The sequence below is a fragment of the Trachypithecus francoisi genome, unplaced genomic scaffold, assembly GCF_009764315.1.
Source record: "Trachypithecus francoisi isolate TF-2019V2 unplaced genomic scaffold, Tfra_2.0 Lachesis_group6, whole genome shotgun sequence".
Lineage (NCBI taxonomy): Eukaryota > Metazoa > Chordata > Mammalia > Primates > Cercopithecidae > Trachypithecus > Trachypithecus francoisi.
This window is the reverse complement of record NW_022681471.1, coordinates 95,331,582-95,358,678: the sequence shown is the minus strand read 5'-3', so window position 1 is coordinate 95,358,678 and position 27,097 is coordinate 95,331,582.

The following is a 27,097-nucleotide window of genomic DNA, read 5'->3' as shown; positions in this document are numbered from 1 at the left end:
GGTAAGGTGTTTTTTTTTTAGGTGATGAAAATGTTGTAAAATTAACTGTGCTGATGGTTGAACATATCTGTGAACACAGAAATGCAACTGAATTGTACACTCTAAATGGGTAAGTTGTGTAGTATGTGAATCATACTCCATTAAAGCTGTTAAGAAAAATGAAATACTAAAGGGAATCCTTCAGGCTGAAATGAAAGGAGAGTAGACAATAACTTGCGCCCACATGGAAAAATATTGTGGACCAGTGAAGATTCAGACATCAGTCTTTTCTCAGCACTACAATGCTTTCAGAGCATTTTAATGAGCATCTTCTATACACTAAGTCCTCTGTTGATGAGATTGGCAATCCCTGCTGCTTTGGAGCTTTTAGAACAGACATTGAACACAGCCTTTCCCTTGTGGTGAGTGCTGAAACAGGGATGGACAGGAAACTATGAATTTTTAGCTCTAGGCTAGAGCCTTTTCATGCATCAGTTCATGAATTCTTAATACTCCCGTGAGGCAGGGACTGTTGACGTCTCTGAAAATTTTGTTTCTCTATCCATGAAATTAGCTCAAGAGATTTACCCCAGGTCTTAATTCAGCAGAGGCAAAAGCTTTATTTTTAATAGAAAATAGACTAAACTTATTGTGGTTTTGATTTGCATTTCTCTAATGAAGTAAAAGATAAAATCTATGCAGGACTTATTGCAGAAGCCATTACACATTAGGTACTTTACAAAATGATTCCTTAGTTCTGTTGTGTCTTGTATTACTTGCTTTTTCATAAATGCTTATTTTTTAACCTTTTCTTCACAATAAATTTCTCAACTTCTTTAAAAAAAAGAAAAAAGAAAATAGACTAAACTCAAACTTCCAGTAAGTTAATTATTGTGTCACACCATTTCAATTTAATATTATGCAGGCATTTTTAATATAATTATTAAGACTATGTGGACACATGGTATAGAGCCCTTTACTAGTATTCTGACACATTAAATGAAAGAAGCACAATATAAGGTTTTATTTGTGTGATGTTTATAATTCTGTAATATATGTAAAATTACGTAAAAATGAAACACATTACAGTTGTAGATATCACTGGTATGAGAGTATAGATCCTTCTAAAAATATGAAGACTATACAGAGTGAAAGACTAAAAATTATAAATACAGAAAGATAAGATTAAGCATTGTGACAAAAATAAAACAATATATTTTTCATGTCAATAAATCTAAATGGACTAAATTCATATGTTAAAAGACTTCTAGGTGGTTCATAAAGTAAATTTAGACACATAAAAATGAGTGATTCAGAAAAGTTAAAATAAAAGGATTGTTAAATGCACGCTAGGCAAATACAAACCAAAAGAACGAGGATTTGTGATCTTAATATCAAATATAATTTAGGGACAAAATCACTTTGTAAAGCTAGGAGTATAAATCACAATGAGAATATGCACAGATTATATTGCAGAAGCTAGTTTTAACCAAAAACTACAGGGGAAAACAATTAAGTAGGAGCTCACTATTAGTGGAAAGCATGAAATATGCTCATTGTCCAAGGTAAATCAAGTTATTAAAAAATCAGGAAGGCTATAGAAGACCTGTGCTGGATCTTCAATTTGCCCCTCCAGATCTATTTTCTATCCTCTTCTACCTTGTTTTGGTGCCCTGGGAAGCTGAACTCTTTATCCACATTACTGGTTCCCTTGCCCCTGGCTTCTGGTTAGGTTCAGTCAATGGGGTGCATTAGTAATAGAAGAGAGGATGGAAGAAGAATGAGATCAAGATATTTGTTTCCATTTGCCCCTCTCTCTTTAGTCACTACAGGTTGGCTGCAACCTTCTGCTGCCTGTCAGGAGACCCTTTTTATACATTTTGTCCATCTCAAGGTCTGTAACCACTCTCTCTCCTGCACCTTCATGCTTAGGTGTAGTAATACTCTCCCACTCCCACATATTTGAGTTACTGCTTTTGTGCAGTTACCCTTGTGCTTTCCTTCTACTCTGACAATAACTTTGTGAATTATCCTTGTATTAAACTCTCTTCAAGTTACTCAATTTCAGTATGGCCCAGCTGTTGTTTGATGATACAAAAGTAAAACATAGCAGGCGCGGTGGCTCACTCCTGTGATCCCAGCACTTTGGGAGGCTGAGGCGGGTGGATCACAAGGCCAGGAGTTTGAGACCAGCCTGGTCTACATAGTGAAGCCCTGTCTCTACTAAAAATACAAAAAATTAGCTGGGCATGGTGGTGGGTGCCAGTAGTCCCAGCTACTCAGGAGGCTGAGGCAGGAGAATCACTTGAACCAAGGGATTCACACTCAGATCACAGTGAGCCGAGATGGCACCACTGCACTCCAGCCTAGGTGACAGAGAGAGACTCCGTCTCAAAAAAAAAAAAAAAAAAACCCAAACATAATTAATCAGATATAACTCAGATATATCAAACTCCATTTTGAAAATGGAGAATATACCTGCTTTTCAAGTACTCATTAAACAGTCTTGAAAAAAAAATGAGAATGTATTGGTTTATGAAGAAAATATACACAAAAACCTCGGTAAATTAAAAAAATGCTTTTGTTCCAGTGCAATAAAACTAGATATTAAAAATATAATCAGAAAAAAACCCTGTATCCTGAAAATTAAAGAGAAAAAAAGTCTTATCATTTGAGTCAAGGAGAAAATACAAACTAAAATTGCATACTGAGTCTCAGGCAGGATTAATAAAAAACAAATCAGTATCTAGACACCTTGTAATACATGTGTAGAACAACAAAGGAAAAGAGAAAAAAGTTAAAGTAGTCGAGGAGAAAAGAGAGCTCACCTAGAAAGATAAACTTTTGGCCAGTTATCACACAAGATAGTATTTCCAAAGTATTGAGGGAAATATTTATTACACTAGAATTCTATGTCAAATAAAGGCATTAGAGTTATATGACAACCAGGAGAGTTTACTATTCACAGAACCTTGCAGAAAGAATGAAAGGATATCCTTTAGCAATAATCCAGAAGGAACATGTAGGTTACCAAAGCAATGGTGAGTAAAGAAATCAGTCAGCATGGTGGTAATTTTAAACAATTATAACAATTACAGAATGTTAATAGAGAGGGGAAAAATGCTCTAGTGTGTTTAAAAAAAGAGGGAGCTAAAATCCAAAAACATGAAAATGGGAGAGCAGAGTAAACGTTTATAATTTTCTGAGCTTCTTCTATTGTCTGGTTAGAGATGAGGATGAATTTTTTAAATTTTATTTCGTATGCATGTTAAAATCTGATTGCAAAGCCACAGATGCTAATTTACTTAGCATCCAACTGACATCCACATCTGTATTACAGTCAGATATTAGTAGATATCTAGCAATTAAAGGAACAATGGAGGCCAGCCCACCTTCTGAGCTCTGCTTCATAGAATAAAAGAAAACACTACCATGTGTTATTGATACCCAGAACGTTCATTTTGGCTCCCGTGGAAGAATGATTTTATATATCATATTCTACTGACTTGCTTCCTTGGTGACTACTGGGTGTGAAGTTCAGTGGCCTGTACATCACGGGCACATTCTCATTCTAAGCATCTGTTCTCGGAATGAAATGAGCATAAATAAATAAGCAGCCTTGTGAAAAGGTTCAGTCACAAAACAAGGATTTGGAGCCTTGAGACATAACAGGCTGTTTTCTAACTTAGTGTTGTTGGATGGTAGCTTTCTTTATGGTGGACTTTATTGCCATGTTATCTCCCAGTGATTTTTCTTATGGCTGACTTAGTTGGCCTGCTGAGCTAACGTGTCTAGTTCCAGAGACCAAAACATGATGAGTATTGTGTGTAGTAGTACAGCATTTTTTAGCCCTGGGGAAGAAAAGGCGAAACCTGTATCAGATGTAGCTTCCTTCTGTTCCAAATGACTATTTAACTATCCAACTACCCTGAGTTTCAAAGGCCACGAAGGGCTGGAAGTTGCTGGGAATTTTATTTGATGAACAGTTCTGATTGTTCTATAATGAAATTAATTACCTTGCCTCCAGGTATAGATGCTACATTTTATCTCCAGAGCCTGAGAAAACATTCACCTCTTCTTTTTAAAGATGGCCCAAAGCCCCAGGAACACAGTGCTCAGGCTTGCACAAAGTGGAAGGAAAACTGGGGAAACTGTCCACATTTCATTGCATTCTTTCAGATTCTTGGGATTTCGCTGAGTTTGCTGGTGATAAAGCTTGCTCATCTCCCACACCCCCATGTAATTAATCTGAAATTAACCTTCTCATTAACCCACAGATGGGGAAGGGCAACACACAAATTTTAAAATGTGTATGCTCACATAGACTTTTATTGGCTATGGTTAAGAGCTAACTTCTTGTTGATATATGCAGAAGTAATTAGAAGATGTTTGAACTGGAATTTTCATAACAAAAATTTGTTGCCAATGCATGTAGTTTTATGTCAACTAAGAGCCCACTCTTGTAAGATAATTGTTAATGAGGATAATATTGAATCATCTCAAAAACCTGATCCATGTTTCTTTTGATTTTTTCCTATCTTATGTATCTAACCTACTAGGGAATACATACCCAATCTGTTACATGTAAGTTGATTTATTCACTGCCTAGGAAGCGTGGGTCTCTTATAAGCCCATGTTTATATCGATGTCCTTACTCTGCTATTTTTTCCCATGTTCAAAGCTCAATATTCCCTTCATCAAGCCTTACTTAACACAGCAGTTCTAATATTGACTGCCCATGATTGTGAGCACTAATTCTAAGGGATCTCTGTCTTTTGATGAGTCCAGGGAATTTTCTCCTAATTAACACTGTGTCTCAATTCTCTCTCCCTTTACCTAGTCTTTTGGAGTCTTACTGTCAAAAACCAAGTACAAAAGTCAAAAATAGCAGACAATGGATTTCCAGCTTTATGCCTGTCTTAGCAATTCTGTGAGAGATGTTTTGAAGCTCTTCTTGAAAAATCTGTGCCAAAGACCTAGTAATTGTTTTTTATGGTTTTCCAATGAAGTGTGAAGTCCTTCTAATAGCTATCAATAGCTTTCTCTACTCTGTAGCTGTGAACACTAAGAAAGAGGCCTTTAACAACCTTTTTTTTTTCTCTTGCTCTTCCATCATCACTACTTTGGTCCCATGTTAGGCTAGAGACTAAATAGTTGGCATTATAACCTGAATAGCCTAGGAAGTTAAGGGTAGGTAAAATCAATCATATTGAATCCCTCCTGACTTTCAAAATAATAATAATTTTAAAATCACAGGCAACACATATCTACTAGTTCAATTGAAAAAAATCATTATTTTTACTTTGTTCCAGGCACATTGCTAATAGCTGAGGATCTGTAGATAAAAAAGGAGGTCCCTTTCTCAAGTAACTCACAGCCTAATAATGTAGAGAGAGATGTCAATGAGAACACTATAAGATCATATGCTCAGAGGAGACAGGTAACCAGAGGAAGCTAACCCTGAGGGACTGTGAACAGAGTTATGTCCTATCCTTACTGTGTTTCTAGTACTTAACACAAGCCCAATCTTTGATATGCAATAAATATATATTGAATTAAATCCTATCACCCTACTCTTCTTAAAACATTCATAAGGTCAGTGAAATAATCTTCAACACCTTATTGTACTATTGCAAAGTTTATAAAAAGTAAAAGAAGGGCATCTACTTAAGTGTTCCTAGATATCTTTTCAAAGAGATGAGTCAGCAAAGCTATCCCTTAAAAAGCCCTTTAATTTTTTAAGAAGGTGCATAAAGTTATTGTTAAGTAAATGTTTAATTACTGTTTTTTATACTTAGCCTAACAGGTTAGGTCAAATTATGATTCACGAGAGTTGTATTTTATGTGTTGTGTGTATTTTTATAGTACATTGGATTCTCTTTGGGGTAATTAATGTGCACACTATAATTATGCCCATTATATGGACTTGGCACATAATTTTACTCTTTTATATTGTTATAGAGATTTGTAGTTGTGGTATCTTTGCTTTTATAATGTCTTGTTGTTCATATTTATAGTTTGTTTTATATCATATTCTTGGTTAGAAATGCAATCTGAATTATTACATTGTTCTTTGGGGGAAAAGATGACCTGTTTTAGAATGCTATGCTCTGTTCCCAAAACTGCGAGAATGCATTATGGTAGAAATTGGTAACTACCTATGCAGTCACATACCACTTGTTATTTTTCACAGCAATGTTGGAGTTCTTTCCTCAATCTGAATGAAAATCCCTTCTGGGAACCATTACTTGCTTCATGACTCTTCTCTCCTGATTTTTCCTTCTCCTGTCCAACTTCCTATAATCATTGGCAGGTTTTCCTCCTAGGCAAACGTTGGTGTCAGGCCCTGAGCTGATCCTGGACACCATAATACCTGAAGTTCCAGCTCAATCAACAGGAGGAACTTAGAATTAAGTTTTAATGCTGCAGACTCAGGAGTAGGTGTGCTAGGGATGTGTGTTCTCCCTAATCCCTACACAACAGCCTAGCCAAGTTAGCCCTACAGTCTCCCCTGAATCCACCCACCACTTAAATGGGCCCTTAAAATTCTATTAAATTCTCGTCAATCTCTTTTTTGGAGTTACTGGACCTCATGTCCTGTATTCTCCACCACTACCTGAGATCTGCCTTTGAATGGACGGTATTCAGACACATGATACAACTCTACTTTCATCCAACTTACCCCTGCTACCTTACTTTTCAACTGGAGTTTCCCAAAAGTCAACCAACTTTAAGACTGGGCCTCCAAGGTTGGAATACCTAGACTTTTCCAGAACATGCCACACCCTTAGGACAATAGTTTTCTCTCTGCCTAGCCATGCTTGCTAGGGCTTCCCAAGATTTGCCAGTCCTGGTTTTGTTTCCTTTTTCACTAGCATATGCTTCTAAGGTACCAAGCTGTCTCACAGTAGCACTGACTGGGACCCTGGTTCCACAGACATGAACATTCCATTAATCCTGCAACCTGCACAATATCTAGTAGAGTAATAAGCACACAGAACTTCTTACTGTGCAAATGCCTGGTCTGAAAAAGAGGAGCTTGTCTGCAGATCATAGCCCAGGGATCTGGGGCAAACAATGGTGGAGCCAATAAACTAAATGTCTCTGCCCTCGAGACTTTATAACCTGTTGGGGAAAAGGAGATGAACACCCAGAAGACAAGAATAATGGAGACTGTCTGGTTCCTGTGCTTTCTATGGAGATTAATGTTACTTCTACCTACCTAGCTCCTCAAACAAGAAAACATCCATTCTTCATTTGGCGATTTCAATGATATTTCTTTTCATCATAAATGAAATGATATTTCTTTTCAATGATATTTCATTTTTACCATTTAAAACAGAATCTTTTTCTGTATTATTATGTTTTTTTTAGCTAAGGACATATGTTATTCTTTCCAACAGTGTAGAATGACAGAAAATGGAGAATAACGGTCCTTGCCACCTCAGATGCTCATTTCTTTCCGGTGGAGATTCCAGAATATAAGAGGGCTTTCCTCACCTCCCACTCTTTTCTCCACTTACTCCCATCTGGCTTCTGCTCCCCTCGTTCAACTAAAACAGCTCTCACTGAGGACAGCAATAATATCCACATTTCTAAACTTGCCATCTCACCAGCATGTGACACTATTGGCTACATGCTCCTTTAAGAAACTCTCTTCACCTGGCCTGGTGGCTCACGCCTATGATTCCAGCACTTTGGGAGGCCGAGGTGGATGGATCACCTGAGGTCAGTAGTTTGAGACCAGCCTGACCAACATGGTGAAATGACGTCTCTACTAAAAATACAAAAATTATCCAGATGTGGTGGTGGGTGCCTGTAACCCCAGGTACTCTGGAGGCTGAGGTAGGAGAATCGCTTGAACCCAGGAGGTGGAGGTTGCAGTGAGCCGAGGTTGCATCATTGCACTCTAGCCTGGGCAACAGAGTGAGATTCCATAAAAAAAAAAAAAAAAAAAAAAAAAAAACCAAACAAACAAAAACTCTCTTCTTGGGTTCTGTGTTAGTTTCCTATTGTTGCTGTAACCAGTGACCACCAACTTGGTGGCTTAAAACAACACACATTTATTCTTGCATAATTCTGGCAGTCAGTTCAAAATCAGTATTACTGGGCTGAAATCAAGATGTCAGCAGGGCTACACACTCTTTGAAAGCTCTGGGACGGAATCCATTTCCTTTCCTTTTCTAGCTTCTGAAGGCTGCCTGCATTTTTTGGCTCATGACCCCTTTTTCTGTCATCAAAGCCAACCATGCAGCATGCACCTTTCTTCAATTGTCACATGCCTTCTTGTTCTGAAGTAAAATTTCTTCCTGCCTCACTCTCATAGAAACACTTTGCTTATATTTGGCACCCAAACAGATAATTTAGGTTAATCTCCTCATCTCAAGGTCTTTAACTTAATCACATCTGCAAAGTCCCTTTCCTCATATAAGATTGCATTCACAAGTTCCCGTGGTTAGCACATGGATATTTGAAGGGACATTATTCAGTCTGTCACAGGCTCCATGACATAATACTCCTAGTTTCCTTCCTCACACTTCTTTAGTCACTTGTTCTCTGTCTACTTTGCAGACTTGTCTTGTTCCACACAAAAATTAAATATGAGATTTTCTGAGGGTTTAATCCTAGATTTTCTGTTTTTCATATGCAACGTTCTATTTACTTAGTATTTATGAGCCATAATTCTTTTGCAAAAGTATGTATTTAAATAGATAAATTTAGTTCAGATTTGGTAAGTTTAAATTAATCGAATAAATATATATTTAAATAAATAAAATTTAAAATTGTGAAACATAACACACAGAGAAAAGTATAAAAATCGTAAACATCTAACAACAAATTTATTATAACATAAAGACATGTGTTACCACCACTCGGGTTGAGAAATAGAACATTGCTAGTAGCCTAGATACCCTCTGTGGGCCCCTTCCTAATTACATCCTCATCCTTGGTAAATTTATTTTCAAGCATTTTAATTTGTATAATGCTATTGTATTTTATTCCTTTTGAGAAAGAGAAAAGCAGCCTCAATATCTGGGAACTGGTCTGACTCTTTTCTGTTGAACAGGAACAAAAACAATTTCACATGAAGGCAGCAGAATATGTGACCCCAAAATATGCCACTTTAAAATAAGGTTTATTTAGAGCTAAAGGCACTTTAAAAAATCAGGTACGAGAATGGCACTCTGACCCTTCTCTGAGAAAACCCCTGTCTGAAAGATGTCCTTCCTATACCAGAAGGAAAGTAATATTCTTGTCATCAAAGATGTGAAGTTGCAACCAAGATAATTCTACATAAGTAGACATTGTTAAAATAATTCTTCTATCCTTCAGCTTCCCAGTTTAGTTACTTTACTGCAATTGCCTCTTTTTGTTCAACCTAATATAAAAACATTTAAGGATTTTCACTTCTCTGGGTCTTCATTTCCTTATAATGGTTTCTGTGCCATGTAAAACTTACATTAAACAAATTTGTATGCTTTTTTTTTTTTTTTTTTTTGTCAGTCTGTCTTATGTCAGTTTAATTCCCAGACTCACATGATAAAACCGTAGGAAAGGAGAGGTCAAGTTTTGACTCCATGACACATTGAACAACAACATCAGAGAAGGCCACTCTGCAATCCTGATGGATCAAGACAAATGCTAGAGTACCTTGTAATCATGACTGAATGCAGACAAAAACATAAGCTCTGCCAACCCACAAAAAATGCCAAGGTATCCCACTCTGCCTTCTGAGAGAAGTAGACTGCTTTTTTTTTTTAACCAATTAGAGCTCTGACCTCACTTTAATTTTTCGTCTTTCCAAAGATGTATTAAGATAATAATAAAATTACCTCTGCTTCCTGAGAGCATGCAGTTCAGAGCAAAGCTCTGCTTGAACTCTGTCCCAAGAGCACCAGATACAAGCCCAAATCCTATAATAAATCATTTCTTAACATCCTTTCAAAGAGATGTTTCCTCATGATTTGCATTCCCTCTTCACAATGAGCAATATACCCACCTCATTCAATGACATGCATGTTCCTGGTGGTCTATGCCTATAGGACACTGACATTTTGGACTTTCTAAGTTATTTTTATTTGTGTAGAGATTGCTAATTTTTGTGTATACTAATTGCATTAATTTTATGAATAATCTCCTTACTGATTTTTCTTATTGCTAAGCTTCCAAAAATAACATTTACACAATTATGAAAAATATTTCTACCTTCTTTTTTCAGCATTTATTCCTCTTATTTCTTTTTCTTGTCCATTTTCATTGATTAGTACTTGCAAAACATAATAAATATACCTGGTGATAATGGGTATCTTTGCCTTACTCTGACTTAAATGGGAATTTCTTGAGTTTCTCACTATTAAATATGATGCTGGCCTTTTATTTGAGATGTATACCATGTAAGGAATTCTGGTTCAGATTCTGGCTCTGCCACTTAAATGCTGTGTGACCTTAGACAAGCTGTTTACACTTTTGGCACTGATTTTCTCATCTGAATATTATGGCAATAATATCTCCACTTCACAGGGCTTTGCCAAAATTAAATTCATTAAAATATTTTCAGATTGTGAAAATGCTTACAACAGTGCTTGGTTCATAATTACTACATAAATGAATTTATAGAATATCAATACAATATTCTCTAACACAAGATAGTTCTATACCATATACTATGTAATAGTACAAACAATAGTATTTCATGTATAAATGCTATTTATTATTTATTTATTTATTTATTTATTTATTTATTTTGAGATGGAGTCTTGCTCATCGCCCAGGCTGGAGTGCAGTCGCATGATCTCGGCTCACTGCAAGCTCTGTCTCCTGGGTTCACTCCATTCTCCTGTCTCAGCCTCCCGAGTAGCTGGGACTACAGGCGCCCGCCACCATGCCTGGCTAATTTTTTGTATTTTTAGCAGAGACGGGGTTTCACCGTGTTAGCCAGGATGGTCTCGATCTCCTGACCTCGTGATCTGCCTGCCTCGGTCTCCCAAAGTGCTGGGATTACAGGCGTGAGCCACCGCGCCTTGCCATAAATGCTATTTATTAATCCTCTATTCCGATTTAATTAAGAATTTTATCAGCACTAGAGGTTGGATTTGATCAAATGCCTTTATGACATCTACAGCAATGTTCATATAGCATTTCTCTTTTCATGGATTCATCTTTCTTAAACACCCGTCTGATCAGGTTACACTCCTGTTTGGAATCCTTATGACTGCATAACATAATGCATAATTCCTTAGCAAGGCATTCGAGAACTCCCATAATATAACCCCAGCTTTTGTTTCCTCGATGCACTCTCTGCTCTGGATATATTAAAGTAGCTGCTTCATAAAAGGGCCATGCTCTACAATAATAGTTTTAACATGTGGATTTGTTCTGAGGATTTAACAATGTATGCATTTTAAAAATATGTAAAACACATAAAACAGTACCTGGTGCAGAGTAAATGTAATATAAGTGGTTCCTATATATATTTTTTTTATACTTAGAGTTTCATCAGTAATAGGTGTTGAATGTTATCGAGATCCTTTGGGGCATTTGTAGAGATGTTTATATGGTATTTTTCTTGTGATGGAGTCATTTTTTAAAACAAATGTCTGATCATGTGACACCTTCATAGCAACTTACTACTGACTACTGTTAAAGTGGAATAATATGGTCTGAGAAGGATTCCATACTTCTATATTTGAGTCCTTGTGGATGAACTCCAACATAACTTAATAGGCAGACAAGATTGAAAACCTAATTTAGGAGTGTGTGCCTGTAACAATAGCTGAGTCTTGGCCAATCCCAGCAGCCATACTTCAACCACTCATCCACTGCTGAATGTTCAAACTGTATTCAAATAAGGCAAACGCTGAGCTGTAACCAGTCCAATTGTTTCTGTACCTCACTTCTGATTTCTGTATGTTATTTCCCTTTTTTTTTTTGTCTATAAATCTTCTACCACGTGGCTGCACTGGAGTCTCTCTAAATCTGCTGTGATTCTGCGGGAGTGGACTGCCCTATTTGCAAATTGTTCATTACTCAGTTAAACTCCTTTAAATTTAATTTGGCTGAAATTTTTCTTTTAACACTGCAAAGCAAGGCATTCAAGATATTCCATGATCTAACTGTACTGGGGGGACATGACTGTGGTCCTGTAAACAGGTTTTAAAATTTTCTCTTAATCCAAAGCAACTTTCACCAGGCTGTGAATTTTCATTTTTGTTTGCTGCCTTCTTTTGTCCCTAGTGTTTGTGCAAATTGTAAGACAGACACGTAGCATTATAGACGTTGACATTAATTGATCTGAAACTGTTTAATTTATTGGAGCAATTTCTTGCCAATCTTGTGTTCCTTCTTTGAGGCCTGAGAAGCCACTTGGTTAAGTATTCATTAGTTTGACTTCTATACTGCATATGTAAAAATTCTACACGTATTAAAAAGACTTTCACCTCAATACCTACATCCTGTTCTAGCAGTTTCCTGTTTACTATGCATATATTATAGACAACAAAACAATATTTGGAGATCCCCTTAGGGCTGCCTGAAAATTCAGAGATATATTGAAATCACATCAGCAATATATTTCCCTTTCATAATATATTATGCCATAGGTTTGTAATCTCTCCTAAGGAAACAAAATTAATTTTTCAATGTTCTTCGCTTGTGAGAGAGGATAGCATAATAAATACTCCTCCTTTGTACCTTTGGAGATAATTGGCTGGAAAACTATTGGGTGAAAATTGTTTTCTCACTCACAGTCATTCTGCTACACATTAGCACCACTGAGGCATGCTTTTGAATACTAGGAACATGTCCTTCAGACAAAGAGTAATTAGATGCAAAAGTTAAAAGAGAGAAACAGATGAATCCTCAGCATGGCTTTTAGAATATAAGAAGTGTGGTCCATGTTAATGGCTATGCTAGTTTTCAAAGCTCGCCTTTTGAACTCATCTTTTTATGTATCTAGTTTAAAAGGTTTGCATTCCTATTAATAATGAAATTTTAAAATGAAAGAGAGCCATATGATCTAGCATTCATGCAAAGGAAATCATTATTTACCATATAATAATTAATTCACAAATATCACCTGAGGAACCAAACTGAGGAGAAACTCCTGCTTTGCTCATCCTCTTTCATTCAATTATAACCATCCACTGTGTTGGAAAGGGCTGCAGTGGAGTTGCAAAGATGGGTATAATGTCATCCCACTACTTGATGACAAGCTCTTTAAGAGCAGCAACCAGGACAAATATACAAATTATCTTTGATGCAAGGCAGAAGATGTTACGGCCCAGAAGAAACATTTCAAAAGAGGGAAAGATCACATCCTTGTTTTGCTTCTGATACTTTGTCTTGCTTTACTATTTTATCACAACTATTTTAAGTTACAAGAATAAAGAGATATTGCATAACAAGTCAAATAACACAGATGCTTAAAAAGAAATAGTTCATAATCTGCTCTTCCATCCCTTCAATCTCTGCCCCTGTTCAAGGTAACAAATCTGATATATTTGATGTACAATTTCTATATCTTTCTAGATTATCATTTTAAAATACCTAAACTTTTTATTCTTTTACCAAAAAGATAGGATCATCCAATATGTCTTTTCATGCTTCCTTTTTTAAACTCCAGTGTAAGATATAAAGAACTAGAAATGTTAATGCCATTTGATGGAAGAAAAGGAGTCTTTTCAATGTGTGGATCTGGAGAAACTGAATATCTGCATGGAAAAAAAAATCCTTGACCCCCTCCCTCACAGATATTTAAAAATTAATTTGACATAGATCATAGATCTAAATGTTAAAGCTTAAACTATAAAACTATAAAGCTTATAGAAGAACCACAAGAGAATATAGTCATGACCTTGGAGTAGGAAAAGTTTCTCAACAGGATAGATAAAGCACTAAGTAAGAATGAGAAACTTGATAAATCACACACACACACACACACACACACACACAAACACACACACACACATATACCTGCTCTGATTTCCAAAGTAAACATACGAATTTGTACTCTCATCAGTAGCATATAATGGTTCCACTTGTTCCACATCTTGGTCAGCACATGATATTGTAGGTTTTTAATCTTTACTATTATTGTTGTTGTTTTAATTTTAGCCATTCCAGTTGGTGTGACTCTTATTGTGGTTCTAATTATACTTCCTTGACAACGAATGAAGGTGAGTACCTTTTCATTGGCTGTTTGGATACTATTTTTGGTGAAATGCCTGTTAAAATCTTCTGTGCATAAAGCAAAAAAGGAAAGAAATGGGTTGTGTGTTTCTCATTGATTTGGAGGCATTTAAACACATATTCTGCACATTATATATACTATATAAAATATCTGGGCCTTGCCTCTTCACTGTTCGAATAGTCTTTTGATAAAGAAAAGTTGCTAATTTTAATGAAGTACAATTGGCCAATTATTTCCTTTATTGTTAGTGTATTTTGTGGAGACTAGCTAAGCAAGCCCAAAACCAATATAGCAGGCAATCAGGAAGGCAGGATCATGGGTAGACAGGAAATCCACAAGCATGGGTTTACACTTGTCCACAGGCAGTCAGTCAGGATGGGAAGATGACCAGCAGGCTGAAATAACACATATGTGAGCTAAAGCTTATTGTTCACAGACAGCAGTCAGGGAGGAAGATACAGGAGGAAAGGAAGAACAATTGTAGATACAGATGCTATCTGGGTCTCTAAACTCAGGGATGGCCTAAGCCCTTTTGTAAAGCCCTTGAAACTAAATCAGGCCAGCAAAGATGTTCCCCAACTTACAATGAGGTTATGTCCCAGTATTGCATATTCAGTCAAAAATTATAAGTTGAAAATGCATTTAATACCCTGATAAGCCCATTGTAAAGTCAAAAAATTATAAATTGAACCATCATAAGGGAGAAGCAATCTGTAATACCACTTTTGATTAACTTAGAGTCAACTGATTATGGACTTGAATCACATTTACAAAATCCCCTTACAGCAGCACGCAGATTATTTGTGTGAATGAATATCTGGGAGAAGGCCTGTGTATATTATGTAATGGCTGCTGCTTCCTTTCCATTCTCCAACTCTTGTTGGAGAACCTCCCTCATAACCACCCCGCATCTAGAAACATACTAGAAAGGGAATTCTGAGAACTTGTTTTCAGCCTAATCCAATTGACACATCAAATAATTGTCATAAATATTCTTCTGTGTTATCTTCGAGAGTCACAATGTCCAATTGGTCATACTTATTTAATTTAAGTTAAATTAAATAAAATTTAAACTTCAGTTACTCAGTCACACCAGCTAAGTTTCAACTGCTCAATAACTACATATGGCCACTATGTTAAACAGCATGGAGACAGAGTATTTCCATCTCATATAGCAAAGTTTTATCGGACAGTGCTATTTCAGAAACGATTATTTTGCCTTTAACATTTAGGTTTGTCTCTCATTTGGAATTCATATTTTACTAAAGGGCAAGGTAGAGGTCAATATTTGTTTTTTTCATATGGAAATCAAACTAATTGACCCAGTATTATTTCTTAAAAAGCCTACCCATTCGCATTGCATTTCAGTGACTATCATCTTTATTGTAAATTCAATGACCATATGTAGTGACCTGAATGGCCTGTTTTGGGACTTTTTATTCTATAAGTTTTGTCTATTTATTTTATCAATACCTCCTGATCTTGATTCTTGTATTTTTATAAGTATTGATATTTGGTAATAAAAGTTTTCTAATTGTTTTTCTTCTCCAAAACTTCCTCAGTAATCTTTTACCTTTTGCATTTCTATGTGCATTTTAGAATCAGCTTGTCAATTCATACAATTTTCTTGGGTTTTCATTGGGATTGCATTAAATCTATACATGAATTTGAGGGCAAATAGGCATTTTCTTTTGCATTTAAATGCTATTAAATACCACTCAACTTGTCCAGTTATGTTCTTAGACACATTCCCATTGGCAATATGTGAAGTTCCTACTTCCTTGTGTCCTTATCGCCACTAAATATTTTTTAAATTTAATTACATTAATTAATTAATTAATTGAGGTGGAGTCTCATTCTGTTGCCCAGGCTAGAGTGCAGTGGTATGATCCTGGCTCACTGCAACCTCCGCCACCCAGGTTCAAATGATTCTCATGCCTCAGCCTCCCGAGTAGCTGGGAGTACAGGTGTGCACCATCACACCTGGCTAATTTTTGTATTTTTAGTAGAGACGGGTTTTCAACATGTTGGCCAGGCTAGTCTTGAACTCCTGAGCTCAAGTGATTTGCCCACCTTGGACTCCCAAAGTGCTGGGATTACAGGCGTGAGCCACCATGCCAGGCCACCACTAAATATTTTTAAACTTTGAATATATATAGTATCTGATGAGAGAAAATATCTTGCTGTTTTAATTTGAATTTCCCTAACTTTTAATGATGTTGAGTATCTTTTTACATTTTTTCCACTTAAATTTTCGTTTCTGTGAATTGATTTCTCACTTAAAATCACTTTTGCTAATTCAAATGCAGGTCTTTTCATGTATTATGGATGTAGTGGATACTATGCCATGCCGCTCAGGTTTTCTTTCAGGAAAGTTGCACTTATTTTACCATTTGCCTGGAGTGTTATCTACTGACTGGTCATAGTTATGTCTTCTCTGGGAATTACCCTTGGCCAGAGGATGCTGCATCACCCAAGGTTGTATTTTTTAATTGATTAATGCTAGTGTACAGAAGCCTGCCTTCTTTATGTTGTGGTGGGGAATCTCTGAAAGGCCATGCCAGCTTTAGCGTTGCCGCTTGGACTGGCTAAAGCTGCTGGTACAACTGTACTATAGTTCAACCTCTCCCTCTGACCAGTCTTGCTTCTTTTGTTCTCCTGCAAGTATTTTTGCCCAAGAGCATTCTCCAGTAAATTTTCTATGTGAAAATCTCAGTTTCAGAGTTTTTTTTTCTCCAGAAACCTGACCTATGACAATTCGTATAGGAAGTGGTTCTAATTGGTATTTTGGAAATAGATCACCTGCGGGTTTGCTGTCAATGACCCCAGTGCTGGTGGCAAGTGGAATATGGAGAGTCCTTGGCATGATGTCGTGGTATAATTGCTAAAACTTTCACCAGTGGTAAACTCTTGTGGAATATGGATGGAACAGAATACATTGTTGGGTACAATATCTTAAGCATTTGGGATATACAGGGGAAATAGTAATTTTAAAGATTGTGAGATTGGATAGCTGTGATTGGGGGCCTTTTTGTCAGATAAAGGCAATGCAATACCTAAATGGATGAATTGGTAATTAAATGCTAAATGTGAAAGTCAGATGGTCTCCTTGGTAACATATAAAGAGGCTTCCCTATAGCCATGGGGTAAAAAAAGTGGAGAATCAGGCCTGGGACTTAATTATAAGAGTAGCAAAGCTCTGCAGAAAGTTGAATTCTCAAAAGTGTATTGTCGGAAGGGCACAGGTCAGAGATTCATGAGACTTTTTAGAAGGTGAGATTGAAACCATTATATTTTTAAACATGTACTCATGAATATTAAGTTTTAGCACTCCCTTTTATCTCTTTTCTGGCCAATAAACGTAAGTGTTATAGGTACTGAAATCAGGTGAATTTAATGATGTTACTATAAAATTATTTATATCTTGATATTTGCCAAAGAACCTGAAATGGCAGTTCCAATTTTGTATTTTCTTCCTGTTTTCTTTCATCTGTTTTAGTTTTTAAAACTACCTGGAAAATCTATTCAATTTGATTATACAAGTTTTGAGATGTGTCAGGAATACTTGAAGAATGAAGATTTAGGAAAATCTTTCAAAAAAAAAAACAATTCAGAGAAAATATAGCCCCCTTATGTTTTTCAATACTAAATAATCAACTCAGCATAATGAAAAACCTGAAAAACAAGAAAATTAGTTTGAAAGACAAGTGAGTGTGGAAAAAATGAGACATGACAACATGAGATTAAGAAAAGAAATTAATATTAAATAAAAAGTAAAATAAAAGTGTACAGTCAACCGGGTCCCAGAGTTTTATTACTAAAGCTGCTTCACAGAGTACCAGCCTACACTGAAAGGAACAATTTCCTAAAAGTCAATATTGACAGAATAAGAGAAAAGATTGCATTTTCTTGCCTCATGAGTCCAATGCAAGACCTTTATGTAATCACACAAATCAGAAAGATACTACTTCTTAGTTTTTCGTTGTCCTGCTTTTTAAAAAATTAAACCAGAAATACAGAAATGTCCATGAAAACTACTACTGAGAATCCTTCATGGACTTGTATTTTTCTAAATGACAAACTTTTGGAAGATTAAATGACAAGAAATCCCTAGGAAGTTAACTTTGCTAGGACAGAAGGATCATCTGACAATATCGTTTATTCGTTATTTGGTATAACTCTAGGGTGAGGTGTGCCCAATATATAGAACATATTCTTGCCTATCTAAGTCAAGTGAAACTATATTCAAATACCCATTAGGCATTGTATTTGAAAAAAAAGCAAAAATGACAATATCAATATTACATAACCAGGCTGTACAATACACATTCTAATGTTAATGTGTATTATGCTCTATTACGGTGTGTCTGAAAGAGACAAAATTGGCATCATTCTGCATTCTGCTAATGTATATTTTTCAGTGATTTCACTGAATATCAGAATCTTGTGCATAGAGTGATATCAGGTGGAAAATATGGCTCTTTCATTTAGAATTTAAAATGATCTGGCCCCAAAGTGTCACTTATTCTTTAGAGAATTTCTACATAGTGCATACAACAGCTTTGTAGCTGCATTTTATTCAGAGTCTGACTTTGAAAACACAAGTGTAATTAAAATCAGAATATAAGTACAGGAGCTGGCTTTGTTAATGTTATCACAGTTGATTGTTTAAGCCTGGTGCATCATTGCACAGAGCGCTGTACTTATTGCAATGTTAAGGCTCTGGGTAAAGTTCAGGACTTTTTTCATTAAGTCGCCCACACCTTCCTTTCCTTACTCCCTGCTCAGTATAGCTTCTGACGTTTGGAGACCCAGGAAAATTGTCTGAGGATGGAGGCATATGGGAGATGCAACTGAGCTTTCCATTTGGTATTGTCTTGTCTGGTATCTTTTCAACAGTTTGTGAAAAATAATGGGTCAATTAATTATCTTTCTGTGAGTATTATGAATCCCATGATCTTCTTTGTATAAATGAAAAGTGCTAACTGATATTTTCAGGCTGCAATACAGATTCATATTAAGATAATTTACCTTACAATAATCCTTCATCAGGATTTTAGTGAGTGCTGGTTGTAGACATTTGGGACATAACCCTTCTCTCAGAAAGTTTCCAATCTCAAGGGAGCAGCTAAATAAACAGAACTATATTAGTATAGATGAATAGAGTTATTAGAAGGAAATTAGACAATCCAATTGTAGAGTGGATCAAAATCACTTGGAGAGCTTATTAAAACACAGTTTACTGGGCCTACCCCACTATTTCTGATGCAATAGGTCTGGGGTAGGGCCTGATAATTTACATTTCTAACAGCTTTCCAGTTAATATTGATGCTGCTGGTCTGATGGCCACATTGATTGCAGTCAGATTCTGAGAATTCACTCTACTTAAAGATGAGGGTCTCATACAAAGAAACCCGCATTTACAGGGGACCAATATGGCATAATCAGTGAGTCACACAGGAAAGAATGAGTAGAACTTTTGCAAAGCTCTTTCCTAGGAACCTCCCAAACTTATTGTGTGGGTCAAATGAGTTTAAGTAGTATCATCCTCATTTTTCTGATGAGCAAAGAGAGGCCAAAGCAAGCTAAGTGACTTATCCAAGATTACACAGCTGACACAGTCATAGACCTACTGCTGCAACCCAGCCCGCTTGGTATTAGTACTGTTTCCATACATATCTGTGCAGAATAGCATTGTAATGAGAATGTTTGGAACAATATAGAAAGAGTCTTGGAGGAGATAAGGCTTTCAGTAAAATTTCAAGCATGTTAAGTTGTAAATGATAGGCAGCGTGAATGCACTGGCCTGCCATTAGGCAATGATGTAGCAGTAAGATTGGAAGATCTATGTATAAGAGGGGCAAATAGGGACCTCTGACTATAAGGAAAAGTCAGACTAGGATGTAGCAAGGTATAGAGGGGATGGCCAGGTCAGAAGTAGTTAAGGAGGGGCCTTAGAGACCTAATAGTGTAGGTGCATCTTATTAGGAAGCAAATGGAGAGACTCTCTCAAACATAAAACAGAGAGGGGGTTGCCAAGGAGCAGGTATGGAGGACACTTTGGCCTTAGTCTTGAGATGCATGGGCAAGGTTTCAGTGCAGAGGCACAGAAAGGTCATTTGTATAGTCCTGAGCAAGTCACTGAAAAAGGAGAGCTTAAAATTGATTGACAGTTCAATTAAGAATCCTGAACTAACAATACTACAACTCTAAAAGTTACAGATGTGAATGGGAAAGCCCCCAAATTGCTGCAGGTCTGGAGGGTCACACAAGAAATACCTAAAGCTTTCTTTGTAATCTAACTGAAGAATCTGTTCTTAGATTTGGGGCCAATCTGGAAATTACTGTTGCTGATAAAAGCAGAGGTGTTTGCACTGCTGCTGCTGCTTACCCATTACTGTACTAGGGCTGAGCATTGAGGCAGAAAGAGGTGCTTAGGAAAGGGGACAAAAGGACAAGAACCCCGAAAATAAATAGCTAAACCATTCTCAGGATAATAAATGAATAAAAAGAAATATGCAGAGTTTCCAGAATATTATTAGAATTGATTGCCTATAGTATCTGAGAATTTACTATAATTAATGTCTAAAACTTGCACCCAGGTGGGGCCAAACCAACATGAGTCTTATAAGAAAGAATGAATAGAACTTGTAAAATCATAAGGAAAGATAATTTAGAACCAAGTTGAAAGATTCCATCAGGGACTTCCCCACTATCTAGATGGAAGAAATGCCCTTATCTCAACTGTGCAACATGTAAATATTGTCTGACTGAAAAATAAAGTCATATTCAATAGTCAATTCCTTTGGGAGGGTTTCCTAAGATGTTGTCTTAAATTTAGGCATTGTATCTATTAACAAATGTAACTAGCTATCAACCTACAAACCTGCCTCCTCATCTGCTTATCTCTCTATCCTCCATCTGTATCTATCTTATGGTGATAGTTGGCATTTGGTAATACCAACTTTGAAGATTTTTAGGCTAAAATTCCTGCATGCAAGTTCTATGGGATGAGTCTTGAGTTCTAATCACCTATAAATTCATATGGAAGAGAGGATCCCAAGTTACTTTTTAGAAAATCCAAGGCCTTCTCTGCTTATAGTTTCTTGGCTGCCTCTATGAGCAGCTGAACACTTGTGTTCCTTTGACTGCCCAACTTCTACATTTTAATTTTTTTTAACTTTGAGATGTTCATTTTACTAGCAACAGAGTATATACGTACTTTAGATACATTCAGGGAGTATAACCTTGAATTCGCTCTCAATTAATATCAACAAAACCCTCATGCTATAAGTGAAGGACAGCCAAGACACATGTAGAACTTCATTTCTCCAGAGGCTCTAAAATTATCCTTGGATTAACCTAGACCATCAGAGAGACATACACACCTGGACTGTGTTGTTTTTGCCCATCTCTCTCCCCCACATCCTGTTTTTATTGAATCACACTTTGACTTTATGTTATTGAATAATATTGAAGAACACTTCAAGAAAAAATCAACAAAAGTAGTTGTATTTATTGTACAATGTTGCTGAAGCTGTTTGGATACTTTTATTTCATTAGATATCTCTTCTTTCTGTGATTGCATGGAAGAAATTCCTGTCTGGCCTCTGCTATACTACCCCTGAGCCCTTTTTTTGGTTTTTATTTTCTGACCATCTTGAATAACTTTCTTCCTTCTTTGTGTTAATCACTGGAGAATTTAGAAATTTATGCCCCCATGGCCGGGCGCGGTGGCTCAAGCCTGTAATCCCAGCACTTTGGGAGGCCGAGACGGGCAGATCACAAGGTCAGGAGATCGAGACCATCCTGGCTAACATGGTGAAACCCCGTCTCTACTAAAAAATACAAAAAACTAGCCGGGCGCGGTGGTGGGCGCCTGTAGTCCCAGCTACTCGGGAGGCTGAGGCAGGAGAATGGCATGAACCCGGGAGACGGAGCTTGCAGTGAGCCAGGATCCAGCCCCTACACTCCAGCCTGGGCGACAGAGCAAGACTCCATCTCAAAAAAAAAAAAAGACATTTATGCCCCCTATCTTGTGAGTACACATGTCTTTACACTAAGCATTTTGTTTCCTAACTTCACATCTGGCTTCCAACTTACTTTTTTTAACGTACATTCTCCCATTTTACCCATTTTCTCACTTGTTTTTTGCTGTGTGTGTGTGTGTGTGTGTGTAAAATAAGGCTATTTTCTGCCTCCCTCCCGCCACATAAATTTATCCTCAGGAATGAAGAGTGTTGGACTGGGTCAGAGCAGGATACACCAGTTAATCTTGAGGACTGAGTAAGTTTTGACATATGTGTTATCCACGGAACCATCACCAAAATCAAGATAACCATCATATCCATTACCTCCAAGAGTTTCTTCTTGCTACTTGCTAGTTGTTAATTAGCTACTTGCTACTTGCTAATCTTCCTCTCATATTTTCCAGTCCCCACTGTTATCCCCAGGAACACACTGATACGTTTCTGTCACTATAAACATTACATTTTCTAGAATTCCATAAAAATGAAATTATACTATATGTATTCCTTCTTGGTCTGGTGCCTTTTGTTAATACTTAGCATAGTATGTTGAAATTAATCCATACTGTTGTGTGTATCAATAATTCATTTATTTATATTGCTAAGTGATATTTCATTGCATGAATATGCCCCAATTTGTTTATCCATTCATTTGTTAATGGTCATTTGGGTTGTTTTCAGTTTTTGGCTATTACAGATAAAGTTTCTATGAACATTTGTATGTAAATCTTTATTTGGGTATATTTTCTCACTCCCTTTGAGTAATTATTAATATAGTCACTCCAGCTTTTTTTTTTCAGTAGTGTTAGAATGATATATCTTTTCCCATTATTTTACTTTTAACCTATTTGTGCATTTATATTTAAGTGTATTTCTTACAGGCAGCATACAATGGAACTTTTTTTATTCTAATCTGACAGTTTCTGCCTTTTAACTGGAATGTTTGGACCATTTCCATTTAATGTGATTATAAATGTTGTTAAGTTTACGCCTACCATTTGCTGTTTCTTTTTTTATTTATCTCATTTTTTTCTTTGTTCCTCTTTTCTTCTGTCTCTGCCTTCTTTTAGAGTAATTATTTTTATAACTCCATTTCAATTACTTTGTTGGCTTCTTAGCTATAACCTTTTGTTTTGCTCTTTTAGTGGTTATTTTAGGGTTTATAGTATACATTTTTAATTTTTCCCAGTCTGACTTCATTTGATATTATGCCACTTCACGTGAAGTATAATAACCTTAAAGAGTATACTTTCATGTCTCTCCTTCTGGGCTTTGTTCTTTTGTTATCACACATTTACTTAATACATGTAAAAGTAAAATTAAGATAAATTTTAGTTTTATTACATTTCGAAGAATTGGGGCCATAATTTCTTCAAATATTTCTTCTGTCTCCTTTCATCTTTTCTTTCCTTTATGCATGCCAATTACATGTAAGTTAGATATGTGAAGTTGTCCTACGTTTCATTGATGATCTGATGATCTGTTCATTTTTTTTATTCTTACATTCTCTCTGTGTTTTATTACAGATAGCTTCCATTGCTGTGTTTTTAAGTTTATTAATTATATATCCTTTAATGCCTTATCTATCATTCATCCCATCCAGTATATTTTTCATCTCAAACATTATTGTTTTCGTCTCTAAATTTTGCTTTGGATCTTTTAAAAAACTCTTTAATGTTTCTACTTAACATGTTCAATCTTTCCTCTAGCTTTTTGAACATAGGGAATAGAGTTATATTAACCATTTTAATATCACTGTCTTCTAGTTCAAATATGTGTGTCAGTTCTGGGTGTGTTTTGGTTGCCTGGTAATCTTTAATAGGACATCAGGAATTGTGAATTTTTCCTTCTTGAGTGCTGGATGTTTTTGTATTCTTATAAATATTCTTCAGCTTGCTCTGGGATAAAGTTAATTTACCTGAAAACAGTTTGATCTTTCGGGGTCTTGCTTTTAAGATGTTTGTCAGGAATAGAGCAGCATTAATCTAGGTCTAATCTCTACTACTGAAGCAAGGCCTTCTGATTACTCAACACTCCATGAATTATGAAAATTACCAGTCTGGCCAATTAAAACAGCACTATTGTTGGAGTTGTCTTAGTACCAAGTATTCTTTTCTCTAAAACATTTTGGGGGTCCTTTCATTGGCCTTGGGTAGTTTTCTTAAGTGCATGTGCTGTTTGGTGCTCTGCTGAATGCTTGAGGTGGATTTTCTGTAAATCTCCATAATTTCCTCCTGTGCAGCTCTCTTGTTATTGCTCTCTTTTGTTAACTCCAGATGTCTTGCTCTCCTAGGCCTCTTAGCAATGTCTCTTCAACCCAGGGAGTTTGACACATTCTATTTGAGTTTGCCACAGTGGCCTGGAAACTCTCTCAATGCAGTACATTGGGCAATAGTAGGACTAATTCTGTTAGCTTCTCATTTATCAGGAATTATATCCTTCATAGCCTGATGTCCAATGACTTAATGACCATTGTTTCATATATTTTGTCCACTGTTTCAGATGGGAAGGTAGATCCTGTCCCTGTTATTGCATCTTGGTTTGAAGAAGTTTCTAGTCATTCTTTCCTTGGTGTTGGGTTTTAGCTCTCTTTTGAATGCTCTCTCTTGGAATAGTGTCTTCCTCAAGTGTATGGGCAGTCAGCACAGGATAGATCTGCTCTTGTCTCTGGAGGGAATAGGTACTTATCTTGGTATGCTTTGCCTTGATTTAATGCTTCCTTAACTCTCTACTCATAGTCAAATGAAATATGCTGAAGCTCAAGATTAGCAATTGGGCCGAGTACAGTGGCTCATGCCTATAATTCCAGCCATTTTGGAGGCTGAGGTGGGAGAATCACTTAAGCCCAAGAGTTCAAGACTCGCCTGGGAAACACAGTGAGACCCTGTCTCTACAAAAAAATTTTTAAAAATTAGTAGGGCATGGTGGCACACACCTGTAGTCCTAGCTACCTGGGAGGCTAAGGCAAGAAAATAGCTGGAGCCCAGGAGGTTAAGCCTGCAGTGAGCTGTGATCACACCACTGCATTCCAGCCTGAGTGACACAGTGAGACCCTGTCTCAAAAAAAAAAAAAAAAAAAAAAAAACAAAATTAGCAATTGTACCTGGGGATGAGGGGCCCTGGAGATCACCCAGTCACCTCTAAAATGTCTTCATATAAAAGCACAAAGCGAAACCTTTATTTCAATCTAGATCAGAAGGAACCAAAGCTCCCCATTTGACTGGAGCATCCTTTCATCAATTCTGCCTCTCATGACATCAGCAGCTTGGCTGAGGATTTAGAGATTCAGAATTCTAGCCAAATATCTTTCCATCCTCTGTGACTAATATGGTAAATCCATTTTGGAACAAAGTAGGAAGAAAGAATTTTTTACTGAAATGCCAGTATTTATAGTTTGTTGTGTATGATTATGTTAATGTTAACTGTATATATTCACTTCCCCTTGGTATACATTCACTTTTTCTCAATTTTTGTTATTTTTGGAGTTTTAATCCCCTCCAGATCTGTCCGTAGGTAAGTACTTGAACTTGGTGGGTCCAGATATTAATAACTATAGCACAGATGAGCGGAATGAGCATACAAGGTAAGCAGCCCCTTTACAGGTGACTTGAACTAGAAATATTTCTGCACATGCTGTAATTTATAATAGTAAATCTGAGTGTGCACATACTAGTCATGGAAATTGAGCTCAGAAAAATTTAACGGGTATCAAAATTTTACACTTAAAATTCTAGTCTTGCTCATGGGAGTAATTAGCCTTTACTCAGACAGAGATTATCAAGCAATTTTTCTTCATACACTTACTCTTATCATTTATAGCAAGAATATTTTGACAGTAGTGGAAAGCGTCCAAATGGGAAGAAGGTTGACTTTTATGAGACTATGACTTTAGGGTCAAATGACTGATAATATTCAGTCTTGCTTTCAAAAATAGACAACTGAAAATTAATAATGGGAAAAGTGTTCCTCAGAAGACAGGCTGATATAGATCTTCAAATACTTGGGGTGAATCACTGGAAAGCAGTGTTAAAAAGTGTTTCCTCCCCAACTTCTCCTTCATTAGCAACAGAGAATATCAAGTCTTTAGTCTTTGACCACTTTGTTGAGAGGAATTATGATCAGGCTGGGAAGTCTTAGGAAGGCAGTGTGGAAAGAGCACTACCAGAAATTTTTGGATCTGTGCCCAGATCAGCCATGAAAAGATGTGAATTTTAGGAGACCATGGGCTGAATTCACAACATCCTGCATGTTAGCATTTCTTCCAAGAGTAAATTTCTCATTCATTAAATAGATATTTTGCAAGCACCTACCAATGATCATGTACCATGAGCCAAAAGGAGAAGAGGCAAGCAAATATGAGTAAGGCAAGCTTTGCCTCTAGGAGCCCTCAAATTGGGGTCATCTCAGTTATTCACTTAACGCATTCCATACACTTTATGTTTCTTCTGTGGGGAATTGATGGGGAGGACAAAGCTGTAGTTTGTATGCCTATAACTCTGTCTGATTAAGGTGTATTTGTCCACCTTTTGTACTTTATTGCATTTGTTTTTCTGTACTAATTATCAATCTTCCCAGAAATAGGAGTTGTGTCTGAAATTACTTTTCTGGTCCTCCCTTCTGTCCCCTCTCAATCAGAACCATAGACAGAAGATTCCACAAACCATATCAAGCAACAGTTTAATAGGTTTTAATGACTCAAACTCCTAGGAGTCTCCATTATGTCAGGTAACATCAGATATCTCTTATTCTTGAAATACTTTGTATGATTCTCTTCTTGTTTAGATATTATATATTCTTGGAGCAGGCAAAAGACCCACTGTACCTTTGGGAAGAGCTTAAAACTGAATTCTAAAACTGGCATGTTCATACAATGGAATACTATTCACCAATAAAAACAATGAAC